Source organism: Engraulis encrasicolus, chromosome 2, assembly GCF_034702125.1.
Source record: "Engraulis encrasicolus isolate BLACKSEA-1 chromosome 2, IST_EnEncr_1.0, whole genome shotgun sequence".
Taxonomy (NCBI): Eukaryota; Metazoa; Chordata; class Actinopteri; order Clupeiformes; family Engraulidae; genus Engraulis; species Engraulis encrasicolus.
In genome coordinates, this window is record NC_085858.1 from 57,441,357 (window position 1) to 57,451,356 (window position 10,000).

Consider the following 10,000-nt stretch of genomic DNA (forward strand, 5'->3'; position numbering starts at 1 on the left):
ACACACGCACACACACATAAGCGGCTGTTGTGAGTTGAAAATAGAGTGTTGTGTTATGTTAAGGTGTTGTGTTTGCCAACTGTTAGAGAAGAAGTAAGAAGTAATGTGACTTATGCAGACGTCTGATTACACTCTACATGTACTGTGCTGTACAAGGCCAGTTTAGAGCTCCCCCTGGTGGAGATTGTTATCATTGTAGAGAGAGCTGTTTACTCTCCCATCATCAGAATAATGCTAATGAATCAAAATATGTGGGATAGAATATAGAGAATTATAATAATCATTAACGCATAAGGGATTCTACAAACAGACTACATGAATCTACAAACGCACTATAAACATGAGAATACATTATGCGTAATGATTAGATTTAGGTAGCCCAAGAACGATTTCCACTGACCCTACAAGGTTGTTGTTATTGTTGTTGTTGTTGTTGCTGCTGCTGTTGTTGCTGTTGTTGTTGTTGTTGTTGTTGTTGTTGTTGTTGTTTAATAATGTTGGGTGAGAGCATCATAGTTGTCTGTGTTATGAAGGCTCCATGGGCCAGATGAAATGGCTCAGCGGGCCGCATGTGGCCACAGGGCCACAGAGTTTGCCAATAGAGCAGCGGGTCCGAAACTTTTCCCCCTGCGCACCCCCTTGTAGATTTCAATGTGGTTCGCGCACCCCGTAAGCGAATATTTTGGTGTGCTGAAGTATGATTCACTGCACATTATACACAGTTGTTTTGGGGAATCCTATTTTCCAACAGTCTAGGAATTAAACTACACTTCAGATGGACCATCCCAGCATACAATTCACCATACAATTAAAAACTACTTTGGACTAATGTTCATTAATGCTGGATTAAAACTCACATATCCACCATTGCTCTATTTAGGTCACGCATCCCCTTATGGCAGGCCGCGCACCCCCCAGAGTGTTAGTAAACCCAGGGGTGAAAGTAGACGGGTGCGCACAGGTGCACAAATCACAAATCTGTAGTGCACATGTTTATTTCGTTTGTTTGGGGGGGGGGGGTTGTGTAACGGAGGCCAACTAGCAGAGTTTGGCGTGGAATGTAGACCTCCCTCCCGAAGCCTCAAAACAGTGCGGTATCGCTGGGTTATCGGACCGGCCCTTTCTCTCAGCGTGCTCGTACTGTGACTCCCATTGTCAAACCAATGTAGTTGAGGAGGTGGCAGGTTCGCGCCCCAAGAGAGACGAACTGTGCAGAACACCTCCGTCAGACAAGCACCGGTAAGAAACGACAACTACTTTCACCCCTAGTGAACCTCACACAGAGGGGTGGTGTCATAGACCCGGATGAGAGTGAGGTTCAGTTAGGGTGCTAACTAGCAGATGTCAGCCGTGCAACATTATAAAACCTCCCTCCTGGCCCTGCCGAGGCCCAAGAGGTGGGGCACTGCAGTGCTACACCGGCGACCTGTGTTCGATTCCGGCCCGGGTCCTTTGCCAACCTTCCCCGTCTCTCTCTCTCTCCCCGGTTGCTTCCTGTCTGTCTCGACTGTCCTATTGCAAAAATAAAGGCCAGGTGTCATCCAATCAGAAGCAGCACCTGAAAAGACGTACGTATAGACCCCTTTACTGTTACACACAGATGTGACCAGGGACGTCAGCTGACCTAATGCTATTCATATATTATTTATAAAAGCTTGGAAATTAATTATATGAATGCAAGTAGTGCATATATGCTATTTTTGTGCATTCTGTAGATTACTCTGTATGCTAAACTTGAGCTAAATTCCAAGGTAGCAAGGTTGTTTTTTTTGTGAAACTCATACCGGGGCACAGCAAATCAATACCCAGGCACGTGCCCCAGTAAAGTAGGTCTGGTGACGCATCTGGATGTGACGTAATCGGGCTGCGCACAAATTGTTGGAGTGAAATCAGCAATGTAGGCCTACCGCACATTTGTAAGGAAACTAGCCAGGTGTTATTTTCCGATATAAGAAAATGGATGCTCACAATAACTTCAGGTATGAAGTGGGCACCACAGACATGGGCATTGCTGATGGTGTCCCCAGTCCAGTCGGTACGTTTGATTTCTTCTAACCACAAACATCATCACTATGCCACAACACCCCAACCACTATGCTTCTAGAACAGCCTCTTCCCTCTTGGAATAGACAAGTGTACTTAGGATCTCTATTTCTACAAACGTACACGCTTCAGGACGGCAGGTCTTCTCTCTTTAGGGTCTGCACTGTCTGTTTGTGTGTGTGTGTGTGTGTGTGTGTGTGTGTGTGTGTGTGTGTGTGTGTGTGTGTGTGTGTGTGTGTGTGTGTGTGTGTGTGTTTGTGTTTGAGTCAACAATGTGCGTGTCAATAGAGCAAAGCTTTACTTAAGGCTAAATAGCTAACAGTTGAAGTCACCCACATCACCTTGTGTTTATAATAATAATATTAACAACAACAACAACAATAATATTATCATTATCATTATTATATATCATCATTGTCATTATTATTATTATTATTATTATTATTATTATTATTACTATAATATATTGTTGTTGTTATATGTAGGCCTATTTATTAATTAATTTATCTAAGTTAGTTGTTAGTAGTTAGTAATAGGCTGAAATAGTGTTATTAAGACTGAAGTAGACTAATGTTATTCTTGATTGAGAGTAGGCCCTAATCGGTTAAGGCCAAGCGTTAATGGAAGAAACATGAGCTCGTGCCCCCCAGTGGTTCTACAGGAAGTGGTCGCCTGGCGCTCGCGCTCAGCTGCGTCTGGCTCCTCAGTCAGACAGATAGCGGCATTGCAACAGCATCTGCCACGTACGAGAGAGAGAGAGAGAGAGAGAGAGGGATAGGGCGAGCGAGAGAGAGAGAGAGAGAGAGAGAGAGAGAGAGAGAGAGAGAGAGAGAGAGAGAGAGAGAGGAGGGAAGGAGGGAGAGGCAGGGCCATGGAGACGATGGACTAGACCGCTATACGCACGAGTGTAGGGACGCATTGTGCTGATTCATCGCTTCTTATTTTGTTATCACGTTCTATATATGTATTGACAATAAGCGGAGACTGTCAATAAACTACACAGGAGTTGTTTTGCACGGACGCAACACAGTCGAGGAGCTATCTAGAGCATTAAATGAGGTTGCTGCCGCGGCGATAGCATACTCCCTCCCGTCCAGCTCCTCAGACTCCCACCGACTGGCAGCCAGGCAGCGGGAAACACTGCCCTGCATCCCCCAGATTCCTTCTCCTCCAGGCGGCCAGGGCGAGGTCGAGCCTGGGCAGCGCCAAAGCTACCGTGTGGTCGTGCGGTGCGTGTCCGATGCTGGGAGAAGGAGGCATGGAGGAATTCGTGACGGAGGAAGAGGAGCCGTGGTATGACCAGCACGACCTGGAGCAGGGTAAGTCGGAGAGAGGGAGAGAGAGAGAGAGAGAGAGAGAGAGAGCTCAGCACAACACTACTCTACCGCGGGGTCGCCGCGCTGACGGATGTGCGAGAGGGAGTGGAGAGAGTTTTGCCACTGTACAGCTATAATACGATATGCTGCGCTGACATGATAACATTTTGTGCATTAAATTTGCAGAGCAATGAGTTGTTTTGGGCTAGTGCCACACTGCCTACAGTTTTGCTGTTCAGTTTATAGAGTGTAGCTCTAAATGCGCATGATCGCATCGCACCATCTCTCAGGAAATCCTTCCTTGTGGAGGAGGCGAGGCGGCTTCCTTCTCGTCTCGAGCCGCTAGTTCTAGATTCGGAACAATTGTAGAGCAGCATTCCGCGATAACGTCATCATATCCAGCTGCCTGGCTGCCTGGCTGGCTGGCCTACATCATGGTTTCTGGCCTACAAATTACACATCAGCACACCCAAAAGAATGTGAATTCATGCCGAGAACGTGTATAAATAAACATGTAGCGGTGTCTCGAGTTGGATGCTTATAATTTTGGTGAAGTAGCACATCTTTAAACTGTGCCAACCCTCTTCAACTCCAATGTAGGGACTAGGTATAGGGTTGAAGTTGTTAAAACTGTACATGGAGTTATTATTATAACGCATTCATTTTCTGTTTTCTACCAATACGTGGTCACTACCCAAAAGCATGGTTCACTGAGTAGTTTGACAACTTTGAAGACATCAGTTCCATAATATTACATCTAGTTGTCTTGGCAGGGCAGGGCAGAGAAGGCCCTTCTTCTTCCACAGTTGAAACATGACCTGGAAAACCTAACATCCTGTTTACTTGTTCATCCGGACACGTAGCTGTTTGCCTGTATGTTTTTGTGGGAGTGGGCCCATGGTCTGTTGAACATTGAATTATTGCATTACACTTGGCTTGGCTGACGCTGTTATCCAAAGCGACTTACAGTTATTTACAGGGTATTGGTTACAGTCCCTGCAGCAATGTGGGGTTAGGTGCCTTGCTCAAGTGCACTTAAGAGAAGGATGGAGCTGTGGGTGGGTTCGAACCTGTGTTACGAAGGCCAACTAGCAGAGTGTGGTGTGGAACGTTAGTAAATCTCCCTCCCGAAGCCTTAATACACAGTGCGGTAGTGTTGGGCTATCGCACCAGTCATTTATACAGCTGTCTCGTACTGTGCCTCTCATTCCCGAACCGATGTAGTGAACAAGGTGGCAGGTTCGCATCCCCGAGGGGGACAAGCTGTGAAGGAACACCTCCGTCACATTCTGCCATTCACTATGCACCCTCAGCTGTGGAAAGCAGAGCACCCACTGACATTCACTAGGCCTATGTACCATCAGCTGTGGAAAGTGATGGTGTAATGGGTGTGTGTGTGTGTGTGTGTGTGTGTGTGTGTGTGTGTGTGTGTGTGTGTGTGTGTGTGTGTGTGTGTGTGTGTGTGTGTGTGTGTGTTACCTGATAATGGATGTGTGTGTGTGTGCTAGTGTGTACTGCCTGATAGTGTGTGTGTGTGTGTGTGTGTGTGTGTGTGTGTGTTTGTTAGAGTGTATTGCCTGATAATGGTAGTGTGTGTGTGTGTGTGTGTGTGTGTGTGTGTGTGTGTGTGTGTGTGTGTGTGTGTGTGTGTGTGTGTGTGTGTGTGTGTGTGTGTGTGTGTGTGTGTGTGTTTGTTAGAGTGTATTGCCTGATAATGGTAGTGTGTGTGTGTGTGTGTGTGTGTGTGTGTGTGTGTGTGTGTGTGTGTGTGTGTGTGTGTGTGTGTGTGTGTGTGTGTGTGTGTGTGTGTGTGTGTGTGTTGCCTGGTAGTGTGTGTGCATTAGTGTGTATTGCCTGATAATGGGTGTGTGTGTGTGTGTGTGTGTGTGTGTGTGTGTGTGTGTGTGTGTGTGTGTGTGTGTGTGTGTGTGTGTGTGTGTGTGTGTTGCCTGATAATGTGTGCATTAGTGTGTGTTGCCTGGTGATGTGTGTGTGCATTAGTGTGTGTTGCCTGGTGATAGTGTGCATTAGTGTGTATTGCCTGATAATGTGTGTGTGCATTAGTGTGTGTTGCCTGGTGATAGTGTGCATTAGTGTGTATTGCCTGATAATGTGTGTGTGCATTAGTGTGTGTTGCCTGGTGATAGTGGGCATTAGTGTGTGTTGCCTGGTGATGTGTGTGCATTAGTGTGTGTTGCCTGGTGATAGTGTGCATTAGTGTGTGTTGCCTGGTGATAGTGTGCATTAGCTCCAGACACTCTTCCTGTTATCAGAGAGTCCACAGTGGAAGTAGCAGAGTGCTGTCTCACCACACACACACACACACACACACACACACACACACACACACACACACACACACACACACACACACACACACACACACACACACACACTCACACTCACACACACACAGTCATGCACACACACACACACTCCTAAAGTACACGCATGCATGTCTTCCTGTTATCAAGCAGCCCACAGTAGATGGAAGTAGTCTAGTGCTGTCTCTGCTGCCTCCGGCCCTGCCTTCCCCCCTACTCAGGAGTCACACACACACACACACACACACACACACACACACACACACACACACACACACACACACACACACACACACACACACACACACACAGTCATACACACACACACACACACACACACACACAAGCACATACACATGCACGTACCAGGGCTCCGAACCGGTTCAAGGAACGAAAACGAAAACCGAAAACGAACGAAATTTTATGGAATTTTACAAGGAACGGAAACGGAAACGAAAACGAAATGGTCTTCAAGTGTTCCGGAACAAAAACGTTATTCTGAAATCCACAAACCGGTTAATAACGTTTTTTTTTCGTTCTCTATATTTCATACAAGTGCACGATTTTGTTTGAGGAGTAACCATGGCGACAGTCTTTTAGTTCGGCTACTGACGTGTATGAGGGGAAACATGCATACAGCAACAGCATTTTGCTTCACCTGAGCTCTTGCCGCCGATTGATACAATATTGAGGAGCATTGGCCAATCAGAGTGCGACTGTGCACTGTATGGAGAAACTTCCTGGGTAAATTTTAGGATGTGCTTCTCCTCAGAGATTTTGATAGGAAACTAGAACTAAACTGTCTCTGTTCTCCTGGCTTTCTCATAGTGATTGGAAGTTGGCTCTAATAAACCCGCCCTAAAGTTGTTGACCACCAATATCAAATAAGTTTTTGTAAGAGAAATGACACTTTACCCGCGCTGTTCTTCAGTCTCATTCACGGACAGTAGGCCTACAGAGTTTTATATTGACACCATGGAGAGCAAAAGAGAAGAGAACATGTCTTGGGTGTTGGGATTCCTACAGGGATTACTACAGTATTTGGACCATACAGTCTATGATTTGCAAAGGAATTGGATAGGCGATTTGATGAACCTAATTCGCAGAGTGCTCTCGAGAGGCAACTGGTGGGTAAGTCATGTTTAGCTTACTACTTGTAATGGCACCGCCGAGTGCCTCGATGTTCAATGCGGTTATGGCAAATTATGTTGTCGTAAAGTTACTGAAGTGCTTTTGTTGTGCGCAGCGTATCGCACTGTCGGTTGTAGAGAAGAGAGGTGAGAGCTGGTGTTTTATGTGCTGTAATCAAGGACGTCTTATTTATCTGTTGTTGTGGTCAATGCGGGATAAAGTCATTCGTGGCAGATGGCTAGCTGACGTTAGCTGGCCCGCTCAATGTTTCAATTATTGCGCAATATTTCCTGGCTGTCATCACGAATAACAGTAGGTCGCGTGTGACAACAAGCAGGGATAGAGAAAGACAGCGCATTTGTTGTTGTTTAAGTTATTATTCTCTTCTGTCGTGCAGAGGGCTGGGCTGATGGGATGGACTACGTGGAAACTTTTGTGACGCTTGTCTGTTAGGCTACAAAAGGTCTCCGGTTTTGTGGTGATGGACTTGCACTGGAATGGTTGGTAGCCGATATCTGAGAGCATATCCGAGGTTTCAGACTATGCAACCTGTCCCTTCTCTAGTGACCCCTTGCATCGTGCACATCTCAAAACAGTTTGGGATTTTTTTTGTGGAGCAAACTGTGTCCCTTTTACTTACACGTTTCACTTGCTGCAAACCTCATCATGGCCTATTAAATAGAGCTAGGCAAGAACTGAAATCCATGCCTATCGACACCTCTTATTATGCTGACGTTTACCTGCGCTATTCCAGAGATTTTTTTTAGGAACTCTCTCTGGCTATTTTTTTAAACTCTCTCTGGCTATTCTGTATTGTGTCTCCCTAATCAACATCCACCCACCGCTACTGGGCTGGCATAGGCTACTTTTGATAAGAATTATAGCCTAGGCATCCGGTTACATCTGCCAGGATGGATAGCCCATCTGAGTGTTTTTGGGTGTGTTATTATTTTTGAGAATAGCTGTGTAAATCAAGGGGAAATAATGAGTACGTCTATTCTAAGATAAAGTCCACGAAAATAGACTTAATTTGGCCGTTAAACACTGCAAGAACGTTAAGAACGAACGTTATTTTTCGTTCCGAACCGGTTCAGGAACGATATTTTTGTGGGGGAACGATTGCAGGAACGAAAACGTTAAACTGAAACTTGCCTGAACCGTTCGGAACGGAACGTTTGAAAAATAATTTCGTTTTCAAGCCCTGACACACACACACACACACACACACACACACACACACACACACACACACACACACACACACACAGCAATGTACACACACACACACACACACACACACACACACACATAAATGCACGCACGCACGCACTAACGCACGCACGCACGCATGCACGCATACACACACACACACACAGACATAAATGCACGCACGCACGCACGCACGCACACACACACACACACACACACTCACACACACACACACACACACACACACACACACACACACACACACACACACACACACACAGTCATACACACACACGCACACACACACACACACACACACACACACACACACACACACACACACACACACACACACACACACACACACACACACACACACAGAGGGTGACTAAAACACCCAGAGACAGAGATAATAATTACAGGCTACTATGATGGTGCTGATGTTAGAGGCAGTAGTTGGACACGTCACATCAACTCCTCCACAAAGACTTGTTGCCTCTGCAGTAGGGATGCACGATGTATCGGCCAGATGTATCGGTATCGGACGATATTTGACATTTCTCAACACATCGGACATCGGTCCGATGGGTAAAACTGGGCCGATGTTAACGCCAATGTTTTTTTTAAATATGTTACGGTTCTAAAAGATGGGACTTGACGGTGACTTTCAATGTTTGTCTTCTAATTTGTCTCTATTTTTTATCTAATTTTATCACAGGGAGATAAAAAAGTGTTTTTGGAAATAAGAGGACATTCAAAAATTATGTTTGTTTGTATCATTGTCATCTCTTTAAAAAAAAGAAAAGAAAAACATCGGTATCGGTTAATATCGGTTATCGGCCAAAAACCGCAATATCAATATCGGATATCGGTATCGGCCGAAATTTTTGACATCGTGCATCCCTACTCTGTACTAGGGGTCGACCGATACAGGTTTTTTAATGGCCGATGCCATACCAATTTTTTTTTCATCACCCTTGGCCGATACCCGATTTCCGATACCCGATATTTAGGGCCAATATGGGTTTAAAAAAAAGGTTCAAAAATGACAAATATTCCAGGTCTCAAGTTAAAAATAAACATTCCTTTAACATTATCAAATTGAGGTAGAACTTGTAACATTTAAACACCCACTGTAACAATCAAGTAATGTCTAACAATCAAGTAATAAAAAAATAAAGTGTCTTGGTGCTTTTAAAAAAGCCTGAATGACATAAGATAATAAATATTGCGTATCGGCCAAAACCACATGCGTATCGGCCGATACGATACACTTTTAAAAAATGCAAATATCGGCCCGATACCGATACCGATGCCGATATATATATCGGTCTATCCTTACTCTGTAGTTGTAGATCTGCTGTAAGGCCGTCTAGTTATAGGCCTGATATGAAGTGGCCTTGGGTATCCTGAAAGGAGCTTAAAATAACATGTATTATTATTATCTTATTATTGATGTCAGGCTCTGTCAAGTTGTAGGCCTGCTACATTATGCCTAGTTGTCTCTCTAGTTGTAGTCCTGCTGCAAGGTTCTGTCTAGTTGTAGGGTGATGTAAGGTTCTCTCTAACTTTAGTTCTGCTATAAGGTTCTCTCTAGTTGTAGTTCTGCTGTAAGGTTCTCTCTAGTTGTAGTTCTGCTGTAAGGTTCTCTCTAGTTGTAGTTCTGCAGTAAGGTTCTCTCTAGTTGTAGTCCTGCAGTAAGGTTCTCTCTAGCTGTAGTTCTGCTGTAAAGTTCTCTCTAGTTGTAGGGTGATGTAAGGTTCTCTCTAGTTGTAATCCTGCTACATTCTGCCTAGTTGTCTCTCTAGTTGTAGTTCTGCGTGGCTGTTGGGATGTATGTCTACAAGTGGGTATGATTAGGCTTTGTACCTTAGAGAAGAGGGAGCACTGAAGAAATCGCCCAAAGAAATGATTTGGGACACTTCATTAACAGCAGTAGGGCAGGTGGCCGAGAAAGGTGGCTTTTACAGCTTGCTA

The 10,000-nt window shown here is 45.0% G+C and overlaps 1 pseudogene; it reads left to right on the forward strand.

Annotated features, from left to right (window-relative positions):
* The first annotated feature begins 2,899 nt into the window (after positions 1-2,899).
* Positions 2,900-10,000, forward strand: part of LOC134443009 (cerebellar degeneration-related protein 2-like) — a 25,366-nt pseudogene continuing 18,265 nt past the window's right edge.